We start from the raw sequence: 22,991 nt of genomic DNA, 5'->3' as shown, positions 1-22,991 counted from the left end.
AACTGAGGTGAGTTGTTTATAAAAGAGTTCGTAGCTTCAGGTCTGTAAAAAGGTTCTGATCCAGAAGTGTCTTCAGCTGCAATACCAGCGAGTGCCACTAGAGGTCGGCTCCAAAAAGCCTCCGGCTCCATAGACTCCCATTCAACTTCTCTCATCAAATCCAAAGTGAATAAAATGTGTCCATCAGTTATCTCGGTGTTGTTAGCTAAAGTCACTCCTTCTTATTAGTTTTCTGGAGGTCCATCTGAAAATAATCCCTCATTCATTAGAAAAGAAGATTCAAGAAGACCTGTTTTTGGGGGCGTGTCTGTTTGATTGACAGGCCTGTGGTGCAGTCAGGTTACAGCTATCGGTGGGCGGGACGTAGTATCGTCGAGGTTTCCAATCAGATCGGTCAGATCCACCGCTGGCTCCTCCCCCAGCTTTACAAACCAACAGTTGACGCTTGGTTTAAAATCAGAACCGCTTCGGCTCCAGAAAATGCTGCCTCATCTTTTCCTTCGACTGCAGAAATGTGGACGCTGCAGCTTTGTCCGATAACCACGAGCACGTAACTGATTACCGAACCGATCGGTGTCACTCAGTCTGAAGTTACAGCCGTTATGTGCAACATAAAAAAACATGAAATCTATCAGTCCGACCTGATTAATATTCAGCAGGTTTCTTTCGTCTATAAGTGATTGTAACATATCAGAAATGCTTAAAAATAGAATTTAGTGTTTGTTATTGTTAATACTTGTCTTTGACAAGGTTACTAGTAATATAATTTGAATCTAATAACCTCCACATGTTGTATATAAGTCTAACGAGGGATCAAATTGAAAACCGCTTTCGAGGGTTAAGTGATGTTTCGACCTCTTGATGTCCTGCAGAAGGTTTTCAGGCTGCAGCCGTCATAAATCCTGCGAACCCTCTGACAGGTGACGCTGTGCCGTGTTTCGCTCCTGCTCTCGACCAATCACAGAGCAGAAGACTCCGGTCTTGTATTTAGATGCGATCCCGCTCCAGTTCCACCTGAGACCTCCAACAGCTGATCTGTGTCCTCACTTTAAAATCCCTGAAAAACTTCCAGCACAAAAGTTCAATTTTAAAATCCAATAGATCTTCACAGATCTTTCAGCTGCATATCACGGCCTTCATCAGTGAATTAAAGCTGTTTCTTTTGTTCCTGTGAAAGCAGAAAATGGAATAATACACATTTATAACTTAAACATTCACTACATACCTTGACTTTAATGAGCCATATTGCCTTTTCAAGGTTTTCTGTGGTTGTCGAGCAACGTTCTGCCTCCACCGATGATCCTAAAGGGTTACTCACTTCATGGTTCTTGACTCAGAAACACGACAGCGTTATAGTTACATTGCGAAATAACCATAAAGCTTATTATTCATATTCTCCAGGAGGTGAAAAGGCAGAAGAAGAAAAAAAGGCCCCCCCAAAAAAATAAGTTTCCTAAAGACGTCTTTACAGGTGAAACAACGTTTGTTCGTGAAACGTTAAATAACTCCTAAGAGGAGAGATGAGCGGCGGGTGCGAGAGGTTAACTTCTTTTATGAGAAAGTACAGGAGTGAAGACGAAGAGGCGGCGGTTGGATTCTGGACGTGACAGATTTCCCGAGCAGATGAGTTTTCAATCCCCGTCGGCGGTGACTCTGCAGTCCTGAACGGGACGGGAAGGTCATCCCTCCGCCGGGAGACGAGAGGCAGCGAAGTCGACAGGAGGGAAAGTAAAAGCTGCCGGTCGGAGCTGATAGGAGGAGAGAGACTCAGGAAAGACACAAAAAAAACCATAAACCCTCCCGGGAACAGAGAGCGCAGACTGTGTGGCCTTTTAATGAAGATTACCTCCATTACAATTAGACAGCGGGACTCGGGCCGACCTGCTACTCACAGGGTTTAATCTGAGGAGCTCTCCTGGTTCAAGGACGTCAGCAAGTTCAGGAAACACACCGCTTTTTGAGGCCTAATATCTAATTAATGACGGGATTCATTTTAGATGGACACGACTAAGAAGGAGGGAATTTAGTGAATGACATCGTAATGAATTTCTGGGAAAACATTTATTGACTTTGCATTTCAGGGGAGAAGTTGAACAGAAGCCAGAGACTCCAAAGTAAATACAGTCACACACACTTACACTGATTTCATTCGGTTGTTTTATTCTCAAAAGTTATGGCGGAAGAGGGCATGCTGGGAAATGCTAGGAGGAGGGTGGGGGGGGGCGGGGGAAGGAGGAGGGAGGGGCAAAGAAAAATATATGTAGTCACAGTTATCAATAAAAATCAATAAAACTTCATTTATATCATGCTTTCATACAGGGTTGTGCAGATCATGTAAAAAGCAATTTGAGACCAAGAAGATAGATGAGACAAATATAAAAGATATTAAAAGCTGAAATACCAGTGAGAGTGAAATAAAATGCAGAAACATTTATTAAATAAAGAATCCAGAAAAAGGCGATGAAATGCAATTAAAAATGACTAAAAGCTACGGAAATAAAATCTGGAATAAGAATAATAAATTGAAGTTAAATTTGAGCAATACAAGAAAAAAAAAGATTAGGTAAAGTTTAAGAGGAATAAAAACAGTAATTAAAAATGATGTGACGAGTGAAAGAGATTTAATCGTGTTATTATCGAAACACGTCAGTGAGAGGATGCAGCTAAAAATAAAATGAAAAAAAACAACAACACGTTGTCTCTATTTGTTTTTTAAGAATGGACGTTAAAAATAACAAAGATGATAATAAATGTCGGCGTTCCAGCTGCTGGAGGCGATGATGAGATGTTCGGAGATATCTGATCCTCCGGCGACATTTCTGAGCGTTTTCTCTGCAAACATCCGGCTTTGATTTGTTTTGAAAACATTTCCGCCTCTTTTCTCACCGTTTTGACCAAAACTGGTGAAATTACAGGTGTTGACATCTATTTTTTTGTTTTTTTTATGTATCTTCAGTGGATCGGTTGCGTTAAAATGATATTTTATCAGTCCGTCCAGGAAATTTGCGCAAATTCAAGAAATTCTACAATATTGGCACGAGCTTGCAATTTTGCAAAATTCCCACTATTTTTTCGCACAAAAGAAGTCGTGAACAGAAGTTCTGCAGAAAAGTATTACGATGCGGAAATCCAAAACAAAACTCACTTCATTAACAAACAAAATAACTGCATTTCCAACCAGTGAGGCCCCGCCCCTTTTCTCCTCTCACCATCAAAACAAACTGCTGCGAGCTAACGGAACAACAGGAAGTGACGGGGTTTGATTTATAAAAAACTAAATGAGTCAAATGACACAACAGGAGAGTTTGAACCTGATGGGAAATCTGCTTTTTGGACTTTTATTTGGATAAAAGAATAACAGTGATGCTAACATGCTGTCTTTGGGTAAAATAGGAATCTTTACAAACTTATCTTTACAGCAGGTTGAAATGAAGCGTAATCATCCTTTAACACACATCGGAGCGATATCGATCTCGTCATCCAACTTCTCAGAACGAAAGAAAAATTACCGCAAATAATCTTCCTGAAACAGAAACTGACTTCAGACCAGATTCTTCACTTTCTGATCATCACTGACTCTCAGTGTTCGATCTCTATTTCCTTCGGGAGAAAGAAACGAAAAGTATGAAGAACATTGGCAGCAGCGCTTCGGTCTACTATTAGAAAATACTTCTATAAATGAAACTAGATCCATAAAGTCACGTATAAACGCAACGACTGGAACTCTACAGGTGTGAACGGAGGTTCCTGAATGCATCAGAAATGTTCTGCTCTATCTCTTGATGACTTCCCATCATGCACTGCAGCTTTTCTATCCAGTCTGTGGTTTTCATGTCGCAGTAACAGCCAGACTTCTGTCTTTGTTTCCGTCCCTCCTCAGCTGATCTCTGCCCGGCAGCAGACGGCTGTGAACTCCCACTGATCTTCATTAGCGGCGAGTTCATTACGCAGCTAATACCTGTTACTCGCCCTGGAGGGGGGAGGAGGAGGAGGAGGAGGAGAAGGAGAGTGGGGGGGTACTGCAGGGTCAGCAGCCATTAGCCGGCGCCTCCTCTGGGCTTCGTCCTGCTCCGAACCCTCATTCATGGAGGAGACCGGCCTTTCATGACAAAGTGGACCCTTCGTTACCCGAGTGATGTGGCGAGTTTTCTGAAGGGGGAGGACGGGACAGAGAGGATCATGGGAAATTATAATCAGAGAGGGGAGGCAGATGAACGTATGGGAATGCATAGGGAAGGTGTGTGTGTGTGTGTGTGTGTGTGTGTGTGTGTGTGTGTGTGTGTGTGTGTGTGTGTGTGTGTGTGTGTGTGTGTGTGTGTGTGTGTGTGTGTGTGTGTTGGCGAAGGTCTGCAGCTCCTCTGGATGTTTATCCTGGCACTTCATTAAGGTCCTCAGTGGTAACACATGCAGTCTAAAGAGACAACGAATGTCCTGCACAAAATACACACACACACACACACACACACACACACACACACACACACACACACACACACACACACACACACACACACTCTGTGCTGACACACACACACACACACACACACACTCCAATTAACGGCTTCCCTCCACATCAGCATGCCCCTTGTGTTTGTTCAAAATTAATTTACCAACAAACTTTTTAATCAAATTTCACCACAACCCCTGAGGGGCGACGGGCTCTCTGCACCGCACGCCCCGCGCTGTGATGTCCTGTAATGGGGGTGGGGGGGGGGAGGGGGTCAGCTTGAAGCTATGAATCATGGGTTTTGTCTTTTGCTGGTTGCAAGTGAGAGGAACAAATAAATAAATTGATCCTTCAGCATTTCCTGCAATTTGTTGAATTACAGCGAGCGGCACAAAAAAAGAAGCGTCAAATCTTCAAATGTCACGAAGACTTTTTTTTAGTTTTTATTCAATGTTAATAATAATAATAATAATAATAATAATAACGTTCACCGCCAGCAGAGAAAAGTATCGTTCTCTCGCTGCTCATTGTTTAAACAAAATTGAAGTCTTCCTTCCGAGTTTCGGATGTAATTCATGTGAAAGACCTTCCAGACAAACGAGCCGAACATCAACGTCTCGGCATCGTTTCACGAAACTACTTCAGAAATGTCAGCGAGTCATGTGACATCCAAATTTTGACAAACTGAGACAGCTGTTGTTTTCTAGTCTGCAGATACTTCTTAGTTCCACTTATAATATTTCTACTAATCTGTGGAGGCGTGTAAAGGACACGTTAAGTTGAGTTGTTCTTGAACTAAACTCTGCGCGTTACTGCAGGACTCCACCAGAGGGAGCATCGGGAAAAACTAGGATATAATTAGAGCGACCAAACGTATTGGCTCCGCCCACAAACTATTTCATTTCGCGTTTTTCCGCTGTGCACGGTCGTAACGGTCTCGGACTTGTTTCCATTCAGTTTTGCAGATATAAAGATAGTTTTGGGTCTTTTTTTTTTATGCAGCATAAAAAAAAAAAACTGCTCTGAAAGCAAATGTCTTCCACTGCAATCAAAATTCAAGTTTGAAAGTAAACATCTCCACACTGCCCCTGTAGGTCAGTGTGTGTATTGCATCTGGAGATTCAAACAGGTGCAGGATTCATGAGGCAGACGTCAACAAATGAGACTTTATTTGACACTTGAGACAGAAACCTACAGTTATCACTCAATCAGTTAAGTTTATTACCAAACTAAAACCTGCTCCCGGCATCACTTCACATCTACAGTGAAAATAATAAAAGACGACGACATTAAAATATCTGTGTTCAGAAAATACTGAAGCAACATGCAGCAGCTGTACACAACAGCATGGAGAGCAAAGAGAGAGCGTCACCGAAGGGTTTGTTCTGCTCTCGATAGTCCGGCCCGGAGGAAACCAATTCAGGGAGCAGTTTTTCAGACGGGATGTTCCTCGTTTAAAAAGTTTGCAGGTGAAAGAAGAGTTAAAGAATGAAGAAAGAAAACAAGGTTCCTCACAGAGGAGCTGCAGGCCGAGGCGACATCACACGGAGCAACTGTTCGCTTCCATGGAGAGTTTTTCTAAAGTGTTCACGGCCGAATGCAGAAACTTCAAAATCTGGATTCAGACGGAGGAAAGTAGAAATCATCCAACTTCATGTTTCATCTGGTTTTACAGACAGATAGCGAGCGGCGACCAGCAGTGATGTCATCACCCATCAGTGATGTCATCGTTGGTTTGTGAACGTTATGAAGCCTCCAGTTCAGATTCTGTCTGTCACCACAGACCTGTCAATCAAACAGACACGCCCCCAAAAACAGGTCTTCTTGAATCTTCTTTTCTAATGAATGAGGGATTATTTTCAGATGGACCTCCAGAAAACTAATAAGAAGGAGTGACTTTAGCTAACAACACCGAGAGAACTGATGGACACATTTTATTCACTTTGGATTTGATGAGAGAAGTTGAATGGGAGTCTATGGAGCCGGAGGCTTTTTGGAGCCGACCTCTAGTGGCACTCGCTGGTATTGCAGCTGAAGACACTTCTGGATTGGCTTCACTTTTCAGAAGCTACGAACTCTTTCATAAACAGTTCAGTTGGAAAGATACACCGAGCATCAGCGACTTCTGCAGTCGCTTCATGTTTCAGACCTGAAGACGTCGTCGTGTCTGCGGTTGCGAAAAAAAACAACAATCGTAGCAAAAGAGCTGCTGTAAAATACTGAATCCTTTTTTTTCCTCTTCTGTTTTCATCAGGACTCCAACTTGTTTTCATTTAGGCAGAAAACCACCAGTACTTCTGTTTGGAGTTTGATACTAAAGAAAGTCATGTTTTTCTTCACAAAGTGTGTATTTTTGGACTCTCAGACTCCTTCTGCAAACACATTTCAAGCTGCTGTTTTCCCATCAAATCCAGAGGGTCCTTTTCTGTCTCTCCGCCCGCCGCCATCCATCTTGTGCGTGAGCGGAGTGAGAGGGAAATGGACTGGCCCTCACCTCGGAAACCTTTTGATTACCCATTTTCCTCCTAATGCCACGTGAGCCCACGCCGGCCAAGCCTCATGACAGACAACCCATTAAGGAATATAACGACTTGGCCACTCGGCGCTGCTTTTCCCGCCTGCCCCCCCCCCCCCGCCCTCCACCTTCTCCCCCTCCTTCCTCCTCCACAGCCTCAGCATTTCTCCATCTCCATCTCTTTCTCTCTCCTGCACTCTGATTAATTTCCAAAGTAACTTGTTTATCGTCCAGCGCCGCCTCTCAGCCGAAGTGGCCACAATAGATCCTCTTCTTTCCCCACATGACTGACTTCGCGTTGACTTTGAAAATGGTTCGGGAATTATTCATCGGCTGCCCTCCACCCCCTCCGCCCCCTCCGCCCCCACTCCCCCACACCTCCACTTTACATCTGCTCAGAGGAGCCCAATCTCAACCACTCTTTGTTTTCCTCATCCACTCCTCCCACGTTCATTTTGCACTTCAAATCCTGTCTTGACCTTTCCGGCGGAGCCGAGGAGGAAGCCGTGCGACCTCCGAGCGAGAGGGGAAGGTTTCAGTCTGTCGACTCCTAAAGGACAGACCCCCCCCCCCCACACACACACCACATTTAAAGCCGACTCAAGAGTGTACTCGAGGTTTGACAATAGGAAGGCACTTCACGGATCCGTCATGGAGTCTGGGCGTCTTTCAGGACGAACAGTAAGAGGATACCGCAAAGGGGGGAAAAAAAACACAAAGCATGAGCAGGAATGTAAAGTGAAAGTATTGTTCAGGAAAAATATTTAAAAAAAATAAACAAAAGCTTAAGCTGATGTTAAAATGTAAATAAAAACAAAATGCGAGGATTTGCAAATCACATAAACCCGTATTTAATTTAAAATCGACCAAAGACAAACAAACATATTAAATATTAAAATGGAGAATTTCTTTTGTTTTATTAAAAATATTGTGCTCATTTTGAATTTGATGCCAGCATCACGTTTAAAAAAAACATTTGGCCAGGATCAGGAAAAGTTGTGTAAAGATGAAAAAAAAAAAAAAAAAAACACACCTAGTGGAACATCTCACAACTAATCATGTTACCATGGCAACAGATCAGTAACATGATTGGGTATAAAAAAAAATGATGAATCCGAATTGGAAATTCTTTTTTGGAAATCATGGATGCTGCATCTTCCGGGCTGAAGAGGAGAGGGACCATCCAGCTTGCTATCAGCGCACAGTTTTAAAGTTCATATTTGATTCGTGTGTACTTTACATTCCTTATGTAAATAGTTAATAATAAGCAACTGAACTTTCCAAATGGTGCAATGCTTTTCATTCAGCCCTCTCTTCGCTTTATTACGGAGACGGATGGATTACGTGATTTGGGAAGGTCGCAGTCGTGACTGTTGGCTTTGTGTCAACAAACATTTTAACGCCACAGCCGTCCACAAACAGGAATCAAAGCCGCCCTCGTCATTATTTTCACATAATCATTTTAATATAATCATCTGCTCTGAAGTGTTTTAGCGTCTTTTAGCTCATTGTTTTGGTTTGTGAGGGGACTTCCCTACCTGGTAACTCCACTAACCTTGTTGCTGAGGCTTTGTGTCTTACTTTAGAGTATGAGCATAGCATGCATACTGCTAGCATAGCATCCTGGAGGCATTAGCGATGCGTTTGATTGATGTAGAAAGGTAGTAATGTTGAGTAATTTGACCCTTGTGGTGTAGTTTTAGCACGTTGTGTACTTTAAAACTAAAAACTCATCATTTTTTTCGTGCAAGAAGCTGTTTTCAAGGCCCCCTAAAAAAATCTCAGATAAATTGTCCGTTCTCTGCTTTTCCTGCATCAAACAGTAAAGTTAGAGACTTCCTGGTGAACTTCCAGTGAAACCAGACCTGAGAGGACAGTTAGAATAGTGTCGGCCGGATGAGTAAATAGGAATTTGTTTGCTAATATCAACTTTCCAGCATGTGCGTGACGTGTTTACAACTCGTTGTGCTGCCTCCTAGTGGCCGTAAAATAAACCAACACAGTAAAAGACGGTTAAATGAAGTCTTGGAGAGTCACCTGATCCGGTCTCAGAGGAGCAGGACCGGGATGGCGGTCCGACCTCTGACCTCTGGCCACACGGAGCCATCAGCCGTCTGATGTGCACCTCTCACCTCGTTGAGGACAAACACCGCCGGCAGCCATTAGACCTGATCGCTCCGGTTCATGCCCCAAAGTTTGATGAAGACATCATTAAAATGCAATTACCACATAAAGGAAGGAAAGCTGCACCACTCCTAAGAGTCCAACACACACACACACACACACACACACACACACACACACACACACACACACACACACACACACACACACACACACACACACACACACACACACACACACACACACACACACACACACACACACACAGAGTGATCAAATGAAAGGTTGCCACATCTCATGCATCACTCCACCGCAAAGTTGTTGACGAGCGCTAACGACAGCAATTATTTAGTCTTTAAAAAACAACAACAACAAGGCGAAGAGCGCAAAGAAGTCGTTGAAGGCCTCGCTCGACCTGATGTGTGTGTGTGTGTGTGTGTGTGTGTGTGTGTGTGTGTGTGTGTGTGTGTGTGTGTGTGTGTGTGTGTGTGTGTGTGTGTGTGTGTGTGTGTGTGTGTGCGCGCGCGTGTGTGTGCGTGTTTGTGTGTGTGTGTTTGTGTGTGTTTGTGTTTTTCCGCCCCGAGGATTCGAACAACGACCGCATTGATTAACGGAGTGTTGACTTTCTGCCGGCTTATCATCTGGACATGAAAATGGCCTCATTAAAAGGGAAAAAAACTCAATCAGCGCGTTCGCAAGGCGTCACGACTTCAAACCGACACTTTACAAACTGTGTCATCCATCTGGCCCCGCCCCCTTCTCCCCCTTCTCCCCCCTCACTCCCCCTCTCCCATCGACCCGCGCCTGAAATATGCTGCCACTAATTACAATTATTAATTGGAAATAGGAAATCAATGGCTCTGAATTAAACAGCAGCGCGGCTGTTGGTATGTGGGTCAGCCGTCTCCTCCGGTGCCGCGGTTCGGCTCGGTATGGTGGGTCGACTCGGCTCGACTCGGTTCGACTCTCCTCCGGTGCCGCGGTTCGGCTCGGTTCGACTCGGTTCGACTCGGTTCGACTCGGTTCGACTCAGCTCGGTTCGGTTCGACTCGGTTCGACTCGGTTCGACTCGGTTCGACTCAGCTCGGTTCGGTTCGACTCGGTTCGACTCGGCTCGGTTCGGTTCGACTCGGCTCGGTTCGACTCGGCTCGGTTCGGTTCGACTCGACTCGGTTTGACTCAGCTCGGCTCGGCTCGGTTCGGCTCGGTTCGGTTCGGCTCGGCGTCCTTACCTCCGGTCTCCCCCCCCCCCTCCCCCCTGCGCAGTTCAGTTATCGACAACCTGCATCACGTTGTTTCAGAGGTGAAAGGAGCTTAAAAAGAACCACCAAAGGAAACCCGCTGCTCCTCCTCCGAGGTGTGTTGACTCGTTTGTCAGCGTGTGCGACGGCCGTCTGACAGCCGCGCTGATGAAAATATCTTTTACTGATGCGAGCAGCGCGGCTTCGAATAAAGTGCTGCGCTGCCGGATGTTATTGGAAATATAAACGTTCTGCACTTCTGGTTTCACGACTGTTTGTTTTCATCCCCGTTTGTTGATCTTCCTTCAAGTGAATCTGCGGGACGTTTCAGTTATTTAGACTTTTGTTTTTTTATACAGAAAAGAAACTTCTTTTTTTCCTTTTTTTTTTTTTACCTTTCTGATATGATAAATCTTAAAGCAACAGATCAGAGCACATCAAACTCATCAAACCCCGTTTCACGATGTAATAAATCACATTTTTTGACTGCTGATAGAATTTCTTTTTCAGGAAGGGTAAATAACAACAATAAACGGCTACTGTTTTAAAATCAAAGAAGGAATTTATTAATCAGAGCGCTGATAAAAAAAAAAAATGACTTAAGATCTTCAGAAGGACGCGTAGAAACATTTTGTTTCCAGCCCGTCAGATCCATCGACTTTTTTTTTTTACTTTGAAGCTATTTCAAAATTTTTGAACGTGTTACGCTAATGTTAGCATTGAGCTACGTCAGACTTAGTCTGACGTTAGTGTTGAACGAGCAGAGCGGTTTGGAGCAGGAAGTGACCATATTTGGACGAGCTGGGGGAGGAGCCAGCAGTGGATCTAACCGATCTGATTGGAAACCTGACCATACTATGCCCCGCCCACCGATAGCTGTAACCTGACTGCACCACAGGCCTGTCAATCAAACAGACACGCCCCCAAAAACAGGTCTTCTTGAATCTTCTTTTCTAATGAATGAGGGATTATTTTCAGATGGACCTCCAGAAAACTAAGAAGAAGGAGTGACTTTAGCTAACAACACCGAGATAACTGATGGACACATTTTATTCACTTTGGATTTGATGAGAGAAGTTGAATGGGAGTCTATGGAGCCGGAGGCTTTTTGGAGCCCACCTCTAGTGGCACTCGCTGGTATTGCAGCTGAAGACACTTCTGGATCAGAACCATTTTACAGACCTGGAAGCTACGAACACTTTTATATACAATCAACTCAAATTACCTTCTAATCCTGGAGGTTCACATACTTTTGTGAGTATTTCTTTTTCTAGTTTTAGAACCAGAAATATAAAGAAAACTTTACATTCACGCTTGGATATTCGTGTCTAGTAACACCAGACTTCTGTTTTGAGGCCTTACAGCGAGCCTGTTGCGTCCCCTCAGCGGTACACGCGTCCACAGTTTGGGAACCCACTGCATTAGAGAGTTCTTAAAAGTCCTTACTCTGCTGTTTGTTCTGCTGCCCGGGAAGTAATCGCATTTTGTGTTCATGAAAAGCAACAGCAGTAGTTTGTTGTGGAACGAACGGAAGGAGCTGCGCGTTTAATAGCAGATTATAGAAACAGCGACGCGGCGGCTGCTCATCACCGACGGTGTCGTCAAAGTCAGGAGGAGTTTCCAGCAAGTTTATGAGAAAGACGGCTACGAATACAAGATGGATGAGTTACACTGGAGGCGGTGTGTGTGTGTGTGTGTGTGTGTGTGTGTGTGTGTGTGTGTGTGTGTGTGTGTGTGTGTGTGTGTGTGTGTGTGTGTGTCCTGACTGTGTAGTTCGTTGGCTTTTAGCCCGACAGACGCTGTCAGCCGGCCGACGCCTCCTCGGCCGGCTGACAGCGGATCTGAAGGCGAGCTCGATGACACCGAACACGTCTGTAATCATTTATTCATCGCTGCAACGAGACGTTTAGTGTCTCTCGGCTCAGACGGCCTTTTTTCTCTCCGTCAGCTGGAACAGCGTCTTTTCATTTCTGATAAAGTGGTGGTGAAACTTCACGTCTGTTTGTGTGTGTTTTTCATTTATTTGCTGTGAGGCCTTTAAGAGGCCATTTTTAGTCATTTCACTACTTTCAGGTTTTTTGGATTGTTGCGTTCAAAACATTTTCTCCAAAACTCGAATGTTTTAAGAGTTTTTAGGTTAATTTTGTTTAAAATTCCAGGAATTTTAAGTTGAGAAAGAAAAATGCACTTTTTTTTTTAAGGCACTAACTGATTAAATATGGATATGTAATTGATTCATGTGGTAATAATCATGCTGCAAATCACGTGAATATTTGGGCTCTAATCTTTTTTATTTATTTATTGAGCTTAAAAAAAAACAACATGGCCAAAAGTTGAAAAACTAAATCATAAAAGTGACATAGCTTTACAGAGCAGTTTTATTCTTGATGAGTTATTTTTTTGTTCATAAAGCCAGTTTTGTTTGAAAACACCTCCTTGATGTCCTTAATACTTTCAGCACAGCTTCTACCGACGACATATTTCATCAGAAAAATCGCGGGAATTTTTCAATACTTATTTTTGTCTTCATCATTTTAACTTGTAAAGTGTTGTTGAGTATCTTGAAAAGCGCTATACAAATAAAATGTATAAAAAAAACAATTTTTCGTTCGGTTTTAAAACGACTCCAAACAAACAGAAAACTAAAACAGAAATCAGTAATTACCCCAAACCTTTGGAGTGAAGTGGCCTCAGCCCGGCGGAAGTCGACAATCAATGCCCTCCTCTGAGTTTTGTGGTTTTTTTGCTCGTGCGCCGCTTTAACTCGAACTCAATCAGGCGAAAAATAAAGCACAGACGAGAGCAGCTAATTCAACGGCAGAGGATTTTTTTTTTTATTTTTTTTTTTAATGTCCTTTTGAGTGACCACTTTTAACTGCCGAGCGTTTTTTTTTTCTTCTTTTTTTTTCTTTTTACTTTATTCCACACAGTTAATCAGTATAATCTCGTTGACCGGTGGACTCAAGCAGCTTCGGTGAATGAAGATGTCGGCGGTCGGTCAGGAAACAAAAGAAGAAAGAAGTTTTCAATATTAATTTAATGCTGCAGAGGTTTTGTATTTTCTCACACTGGTTAGAAATAGTAGATTGTCTCTCTGTGCTGCACTGGAAATGGTCCTCATCCCTGAATAACTGCTACCTCAGGGCCTGTCAGCAAGGCATTTAATCACCCCTCCCCCCACCACCCCCATCACCCCCCTCCAACTGTACGGCTGCAGGACCGGCGATGCTACCGGGATAAATAAATGTTTGGGGGAAACACGTCTCCGAGCACTCATATACTTCTAACTAGATAAAGCAGAGAAATGCATGCTGGACATTTTTTTTTGTTCGTGCACCTGATAATGACTAATGAATGATTATTGCATTTGCATAACTTTTTATTTGTCTGTGGGATGAAAAAGGAGTCCAGTGGAGCCCTCGAGCTTTTTTTTTTTTTTTTTTTTTTTTTTTTTTTTATATGAATGGCTGGAGAGACAAGAGAGAACAGCATTTAAAAGAGGAGCAGCAGACAAGTTAATGACAACATCAATCAGCCATGCACAGTGTGTGTGTGTGTGTGTGTGTGTGTGTGTGTGTGTGTGTGTGTGTGTGTGTGTGTGTGTGTGTGTGTGTGTGTGTGTGTGTGTGTGTGTGTGTGTAATGAGAGGCTAGTACAGTGCAATACAATGTTACAATAGGCTCCGATAACTTTATGAAATGTTGGCTTTGCTTCCTAATCACACCATAATAATGCAGGAAATATTCATTTATCTATACGCTGTGGCTCTTATAGTGCCGTTAGTGTGTTATAACATTATAATGCTGATGAAATAAAATGACGACTGCAGCAGTTTCTCTTCAGTAAGTCGAACCGACGTCCCCCTTTGGTTTGTGAACGTTAAATCCTCCAGTTCAGATTATGTCCATCACCATCTTTGCTAGTTCGCTTTTTGGAGACGACCTCTAGTGGCACTCGCTGGTATTGCAACTGAAGACACTTCTGCATCGGAACCATTTTACAGACCTGAAGCTACGAACACTTTTATATCCAGACTGTGGTAGAAACATGAAGAGTTTGTGATCTGATTTCTCCTCTGCTCTGTCCACATACTGGAACTGTAGCTTACAGGGTTTTTTTGTGATGGATGGTGTTTACTAATTTAGATTTTTTTTTTCCTTTGTGTGTCAGAGTTTTTAGTCTGCTGGTGCAGCGAGAGCTCAGACGCTGTAGTTAATGCTCAGTTTCTCATTACCCGCAAATGTGCCATTTTACTAACAGTCAAAAGTTCAGCTGCAGACAGACTTATTTACACTTCTGAGACACAGTATTTGTATCTGGTTCAGTTTCAGTCATACTTTAAAGGAGCTTTTGTTTTCTAACACAAGGATGCATCGATATATTTCATCTTTTTCTGTTTGACTCCTGCTCTGTGGTCAGTTATACTTCTGCTGTCTGAAGTCTTTGTGCTGCAAATATACCTTTATGTAAATATTTGATTCAGATGCTCATCATCATCTGGTTGATGATTGATTTAAACTTAGACTGGTCAGTTGAGCTCCACCTACAGGATATTAAAGGTACTGTTTGGTTTTCCCATCCCTCCTCCCACCATGTTTTCAGGCAGTGAAGCGATCTGACATCATAGTTTCACATAGAAAACAGCAAAATCTCAAAAGTAATCTGAACACGTCCGAATCTTCGTCACCATCAACACAAACATTAACACTCGAGAGTGTCTTTTTGTTTACTAGAATTTAGCTTCAGTAAGTTCACACAGTTCAGGGTTTTTTTTTCTATCCCTTGTTAAGATCTTCTCTGATTCTGTTTTTTAATGTCATTTGTTTTTCTGATGCTGTCTGACCCGGTGCAGATATCTGGATGTGATGCCATGTAGCCGACAGGCATTCATTCAAGTTGTCTCAGAAAATGCAAACGTTACGTCTGTGTCAAATTAATGTTGACCCGACCCAGTTTATTCCAATTAATTGCTTTACATTGTTGGGAAATAAATGTGTTTTCAGTCTTTTAATGGTGTTAAATTAAAAAAAAACAGATTGCGTAACAGCTGAGCAGCGGTCGACCTCGAAGCCGTGATGATTTTTAGTTGTAAAGATTTTTAATTGTGACTTTTTTTTAAAAAACAAAACAAAACAAATGTCTGAATACAAAACTAAGACTGAAAGTGCAACGTGTTGCATTTACTCACAGCATCGCCTCCATTCAGCGATATTACACGAGATGTTGTTGCTTTGACGTGATTACTGGCACGACGGTGATGCGGTCGGGGCCGAGGCGCTGAAATAAAACATGTGATCTACATATATTCATATTGTGGGGCGATTCGCTCTCAAAATACAAAAAGTGGGATCTCCGTTTCCAAGGCAACACACAGGGTTCGACTAACAACTGGAAAACAATCAGTCGCATCAGTAGAAGCGCATGTAATGTTTATGGCTCCAGGAAGTAGTCCGACCCTTAGCAACCACATAGCAACAGAGAGGATTTCTGGTCTCCAACTGAATAAATACAGAACATAGAAACACTAAAATGATCAGCTAGCTCAGTCTGGTTGGAACAAAGATATCTGATGAACAAAGATATCTGATGAACAAAGATATCCATGTTCTCATGTGTTTTTAACATTTTAGCTCCGTGTCATGTGTTCAAACCAAACCGGTCCAGCTAGCCGCCGCTAGGATTGTAAGTGCGTGACTATCCGTGGTGTTACGGTACGGGTGCTCGGAGCGACCAAAAAGGACCAAAAGAGACCCGACTTCACCAAATGGGTCATTTAATAGACCTATAACAAGTAGAAACTACATTATATTACATATTATATGAAATTCTATTCTAGTTATATATTCCCACTGAGGAGGTGGAGTGATATTTCTAGTGATGAACAGGATGTGATGTCATGATGATTTGTTCTAAATGTTCAGTCGACCAATCAGATCTCTGGGTCAGAACTACTTGTTGTATAATAACAGTTTATTTGATAGATTTAGCCCAAAGCAGCCCAATTTGGTGCCCGTGGGCCTGGTTTGGCTACGCCCCTTTTTTGTTTTCAAACGCCAGCAGCACGACGAGGCACGAAGCCCTAAACGGTTAGCGATATTTTTCGGCCACCATTTATTGAAAATTTTCCAACTTTAAGTGAAAAGCTGCGCACATTACTGTTAGTTTTTAGCCGGCCGTCCAATCACAGTCAAAGAGAGGCGGGACGAATGCACTTAACTGCCGTTGCTGGTCGCTGATTGGTCCGCCTTTCTGAGTAGTTAAACAATGCTAAAACAAGCAATCACTGCGGAGAAAACTGAAGCTGTGAGCGATGATTTTTGCAAAATAATAAATGTAATATTCTGCAGTGTATCAATCAGCCAATCATAAGAGAGGGTTGTTTATCAATTTGCCTTAAAGAGACAGATAAAAAAAAACAGCCTGTTGTTGATAGAGCTGCAGAGAAGAGATATAAAACTCTTACTTGAAACCACAAAAATATCTTCTTATAGAGATCAAAACTACAAATAAAACTTCAGACCAAAAAAATAAGACTGCAGAAATAAAGACACATTGGGTGAGAGATGTTTTCTAGGAGGGTTTTCTCTTCCAAAACCTCCGATTCCGTTATTGGCAGAGAGTTTCCTCCGCCGTAGACAAACCTCGAAATATCCCTTAAAGAGTTACCCTTTGCCAAAGTATATTATGCAGCTCTTCATTTAGTGCGGAAAGTTCTGCTCGGTGCCAGCGAGCTACTCTTGATCAAAGTCATTAGTCACTTGATTTGGACTCTTTGCTGCTGAATAATTGAGGCTGTGAGAGGATAAAGGATTTGACGGCGCCGGCTCACTAGTTAAGAGAAATAAAGAGAAAAGTCCCCTCTTTGAGCGAGAGACAGAAGGAAGGAGAGAGGAGGAGGGCTGGAGGAAGCGAGAGGAAGGCAAGAGAGTAAATTAGAGAGAGATTGAGAAGGGCTGATTTATGCTTTGTCTGCTCCGTCCACCGCGGCACTGATGAAACATTTAACGCTATAATATCTGTGAGAGTCCCGCCCACTCTTCTCCTGCATTTCCAGGTTGTTTTTTTTTACCTTTTAACATCGATCCATTCATCCAGCGCTCCTGGCACTACTTTACTCCCCGTCGAGGGAGTGCAGTTCACCCACGAAAAAGCATATATCAAATATATCAAAAAGATAATAGCGCTTTGATTTATGCTTTCTTAGATGATGTAATATACCATAATATGTTCCGTCTTTTTGTATTTGTCTTCATCTAATGTGCTCAGGCTCTGATTTATGGCAGTGATTCATCCACTTAGAATAAACTTTCTGAATACAGGTCCTGGAAACCTGTTGAATAAATATCAGTGTGTAGAGAAAGAGGAATCCTTTTATTTTGACGGTGCGACGGTCGATCAGTAAGTTCAGGGACTTTTCCTGCTGCGATCAAACGGAGCGCAGAGATGTTCGTAATGCAGCAGGAAGCAACGACCTGCATGAGGAAGTATTCAGAGTGTCGTCTTCCTCACGTTAACGTGACCGCTGCTAACGTGAACATTTGGGATTTCAACCGCAGACCTGAAACGTGAGCAGAGAAACATCCGATTTTGGGAGAATAGAAAATGTTCAACCCGCCTGCTTACAGCCGAGTGTTCCTGAGCCCGTGCAGTGATTTCCACTAAAGAATCATGGTTGTTTTTATAGCGGTGTCGCCTGAGGATCCAGAAAAACATCATGATTTTGGGGTCAAACTCTATAAACGGTCAACAGAGACACTTGAAAGTCTTCAGAAAGTCTACGGTGATGAATCGATGAGCCAGGTGAGGTGTTCTGATGACATCACGTTTCAAGAGGGGCGGAGCTTCACCGTCCAAGACCGAAGAAGGATCGTCAGGTCAGGAGACACCAGGTGGGTTTTTCGTTGACATCGGCGGGGTTGTGTCACCATGAATTCATCCCCCAGAGTCAGACTGTCAACACCGAGTTCCACTCGGATCTTCTGCAGGCATAATTTCTTAGTGGAAATCACTGCATGGGCTCAGGAACACTCTGCGTGTTGAAGATTTTCTGTTCTCCCAAAATCTGCTGTTTCTCTGCTCCAGTTTCAGGTCCGCAGTGAAATCACTAATGTTCTCGTACTAGCGGTCACATTAACGTTGTGGAACTCAGTGATGATGTTGATGAAGAGACGACACTTTAAATACTTCCTCACGAAGGTTGTTGCTTCCTGCTGCTCCGAGTTCATCGCTGTGCAAGAGACAAACACAGATCTAAAATAACTGTGTTTACGTAAATGCAGGTTTCATTTTTCTAAATTAAGGCCCATTAGATTACAGAATACAACTCCTAATTTTCTCATATTGTAGATGTTAGCTCCACTTTATTCAGTTAAACAGCCTGCAGCGTCTCGTAGAAGTGAAACTCTCTGCTGTTCATCCTGATGGGACGACTGTGGAGGCAGCTGCCTGCATCCATCACGCTGTGTGTCACCACTCCCGGCTGATGTTTGCGCCGTTTTATTCTCAGCTAGTTATCGTGTCACCTCGGGATAAACGAGGAGCAATATTTGAGTGTTTACGCACTTCTGAACATCAATTACAGTCAGGTACGTGCCGCCGCGAGGCCTCACCATGCTTCAAAACAAACTGGCTCCTTCAACAGATACAAAAAGTGCTTCTGCTTGTTCTGAATGGCTGCACTCGGAGGCGTCCCACCGACATCCCGATCTGCCTCCAAGAACTCTGTTTGATTTCCCGGCTTTTTGTTAATCTCGACGTGGTGAATAAGGAGAAAAAAATGGAAAGTCTTTCCTCAGAGGCATTCAGCTGTAAACGAGTGTGAAGAGTGAAGAATTTGGAAGAAAAATCCTGCAACCTCTTCACCACCTCTGCAGAGTCGACCGGCGGCTGCATGACGACGGTGTGACTGTCGGGTCGACTAGTTTTGGAAAAGTTTGGGAGGATGCAGATCCCCTAAAGCTGCCTGTTGGAAAGGTTGTTTAAAGAAGATCTTTATTTAGAGCACACGGAGGCCTTTAATACCAGTTAAACCTGGAGAGTGTCACTGCTGTAGATTGCTTTGAGCCTGTCAAAGCTGGTCATAAACTACATATAAAAATGTTCAGAGTCTCCTGGTCTGAAAAGTGGAGCCAATGCAGGAGCACTTTAAAGTGCAATACCACGGAGGGCCACCAGGGGCTGGCTCCAAACAAAAGCATCAAGTTAAATGATTTCTAAACTACAGACATGATTTCTGTGAGTTACAGTGACTGTAAGCTGACGTCATGTTAGACGTACAAAACACAGACTGAATTTCAAAGTGTTCGTAGCTTCAGGTCTGTAAAATGGTTCTGATCCGGAAGTGTTTTCAGCTGCAATACCAGCGAGTGCCACTAGAGGTCGGCTCCAAAAAGCCTCCGGCTCCATAGACTCCCATTCAACTTCTCTCATCAAATCCAAAGTGAATAAAATGTGTCCATCAGTTATCTCGGTGTTGTTAGCTAAAGTCACTCCTTCTTCTTAGTTTTCTGGAGGTCCATCTGAAAATAATCCCTCATTCATTAGAAAAGAAGATTCAGGAAGACCTGGTTTTGGGGGCGTGTCTGTTTGATTGACAGGCCTGTGGTGCAATCAGGTTACAGCTATCGATGGGTGGGACTTAGTATCGTTGGGTCCACCGCTGGCTCCTCCCCCAGCTCGTCCAAACATGGTCACTTCCGAAACTGTGGACAGTATTTGATGAAAATCGTCTTCAGAAATATGTTGTTGTTTTTTCGGTCAAATGTATTAAATAAATAAATCGGAAGTTAAAAGTAAAAAAAAGGGTGTTTTTCCGATAGCAACATCAGAGACAGGATTCTGCTGCAGCTGCATCAAGTCAGTGATTTCTTCTCTTCGAAGCTTCAGATCAGCTGAAACTCATCTTAAACTTTATTCATGTGCTTTAGTATAGACGTGTTCACAGTTTTTAAATTCCTACACAAAGAAAGTTGACTTGACTCGCCTGCTCCGAGGTATCTCTCGGCATGAAGAGCTCACGCGCCAGCTGGGTCAGTAAATATCGGCGTGCTGTTTGTCAGGATGAGATCAAAGTTTTTCATCCTGTCGACTTCAGAGCTAACGGTAACTGCAGAGTTACCTCATCGACAGCGCTCTGGGTTCAAAGATGGGTCACGACCCGACCGGTTTAGTTCAGGTGGAACAAATTCGGTCTCCTTTCAATTTCCAACAATCTGACTGACACCCAGAATATCGTGTCGGCCGGTTCCTGACAGTCTCTAGTCCTAATAACTTCACCTGCTGTTTGTGCAGTGATCTCATCATTGATTTTGATGAGCCATTCATTTTGGTAACCATGGTAACATGTATGCACATTGGCACGAGTGAACTCTGATCAATCAGACGGTCAGAAGCAGGTCAAACTGCATTGTTTGCACTGTCAATCAAATTTAGGGCGGCACGGTGGTGCAGTGGTTAGCACTGTCACCTCACAGCAAAAAAGGTTCCGGGTTCGAATCCGGTCCTGGGCCTTTCTGTGCGGAGTTTGCATGTTCTCCCTGTGTTTGCGTGGGTTCTCCGGCTTCCTCCCATCATCCAAAAACATGCACCTCAGGTCAGGTTACCTGGCGCCGCGCTAGTGGCAGCCTGCTGCAGCATCTCCCCCCTGAGAGCCCCCCTGCTGTAGTGAAGACATTTCCCCTCGGGGATTAATAAAGTGTATAAAATAAATAAATAAAATAAAATTTAAAAAAAAACAGACACGCCCCCAAAAACAGGTCTTCTTGAATCTTCTTTTCTAATGAATGAGGGATTATTTTCAGATGGACCTCCAGAAAACTAAGAAGAAGGAGTGACTTTAGCTAACAACACCGAGATAACTGATGGACACATTTTATTCACTTTGGATTTGATGAGAGAAGTTGAATGGGAGTCTATGGAGCCGGAGGCTTTTTGGAGCCGACCTCTAGTGGCACTCGCTGGTATTGCAGCTGAAGACACTTCTGGATCAGAACCATTTTACAGACCTGAAGCTACGAATTCTTTTATATCCAGTCTGTGTTTTATATTCAGTCTGTGTTTTTATATCCAGTCTGTGTTTTTATATCCAGTCTGTGTTTTATATCCAGTCTGTGTTTTATATCCAGTCTGTGTTTTTATATCCAGTCTGTGTTTTATATCCAGTCTGTGTTTTACATTCAGTCTGTGTTTTATATTCAGTCTGTGTTTTATATCCAGTCTGTGTTTTTATATCCAGTCTGTGTTTTATATCCAGTCTGTGTTTTACATTCAGTCTGTGTTTTATATCCAGTCTGTGTTTTACATTCAGTCTGTGTTTTACATTCAGTCTGTGTTTTATATCCAGTCTGTGTTTTATATTCAGTCTGTGTTTTACATTCAGTCTGTGTTTTATATCCAGTCTGTGTTTTATATTCAGTCTGTGTTTTATATCCAGTCTGTGTTTTATATTCAGTCTGTGTTTTACATTCAGTCTGTGTTTTATATCCAGTCTGTGTTTTATATTCAGTCTGTGTTTTACATTCAGTCTGTGTTTTATATCCAGTCTGTGTTTTATATCCAGTCTGTGTTTTATATTCAGTCTGTGTTTTATATCCAGTCTGTGTTTTACATTCAGTCTGTGTTTTATATCCAGTCTGTGTTTTTATATCCAGTCTGTGTTTTATATCCAGTCTGTGTTTTATATTCAGTCTGTGTTTTATATCCAGTCTGTGTTTTATATTCAGTCTGTGTTTTATATCCAGTCTGTGTTTTATATTCAGTCTGTGTTTTATATCCAGTCTGTGTTTTACATTCAGTCTGTGTTTTATATTCAGTCTGTGTTTTATATCCAGTCTGTGTTTTACATTCAGTCTGTGTTTTATATCCAGTCTGTGTTTTACATTCAGTCTGTGTTTTATATCCAGTCTGTGTTTTATATTCAGTCTGTGTTTTATATCCAGTCTGTGTTTTATATCCAGTCTGTGTTTTATATCCAGTCTGTGTTTTATATTCAGTCTGTGTTTTATATCCAGTCTGTGTTTTATATCCAGTCTGTGTTTTATATTCAGTCTGTGTTTTATATCCAGTCTGTGTTTTATATCCAGTCTGTGTTTTACATTCAGTCTGTGTTTTACATTCAGTCTGTGTTTTATATCCAGTCTGTGTTTTATATTCAGTCTGTGTTTTATATCCAGTCTGTGTTTTATATTCAGTCTGTGTTTTATATTCAGTCTGTGTTTTATATTCGGTCTGTGGGTGCAGCACTTAGCTTTGCATTGATTTTGTTCAAGTGGTCAAACTGGCAACTGTTAGATTCAATTTTTCTGAGCATCACAAACCTGCAAATAATAATTATTTTATTTGAGTGTTTGGGAAGCCAACAGAAAGTCAGCAGTTCGTTGTTGGTTTCTTTTCACAGCAACGATCGAAGAACAAGATCATTGAGACCATATTTATTATTTATTAATACAAATCAACAGGAATGAAAACAGCATCAAGTTCTGTTGGGAGTCACTTTCATTGTCTGCAAACACTGTACATGTATTTATGTACTGATAAATTATTATTATTATCATTTTTCAGAAAATGTTCAGCTTCAGCCACTTTTCTGCATGTAACCCTAATTAATTCATTATAACTATATATAATTCATATTTTAAAATACACATTAAATATTTAATGCACCCAA

General features: G+C 42.4%; 1 protein-coding gene across 1 annotated transcript in view; it reads left to right on the top strand.

The window, feature by feature from the left end:
* LOC138631151 (multiple epidermal growth factor-like domains protein 11) overlaps positions 1 to 22,991 on the top strand; it is a 122,340-nt gene that overhangs the window by 57,134 nt on the left and 42,215 nt on the right. The gene's annotated exons all lie outside the window — the stretch shown is intronic.

This window comes from Brachyistius frenatus, unplaced genomic scaffold (assembly GCF_029030835.1).
Source record: "Brachyistius frenatus isolate BFR_SWC_R1_liver_20210118 unplaced genomic scaffold, ASM2903083v1 Contig_150, whole genome shotgun sequence".
NCBI classification, from domain to species: Eukaryota; Metazoa; Chordata; class Actinopteri; family Embiotocidae; genus Brachyistius; species Brachyistius frenatus.
Note: the sequence above shows the minus strand (reverse complement) of the source record. Positions and strands in the feature narration are given on the sequence as shown.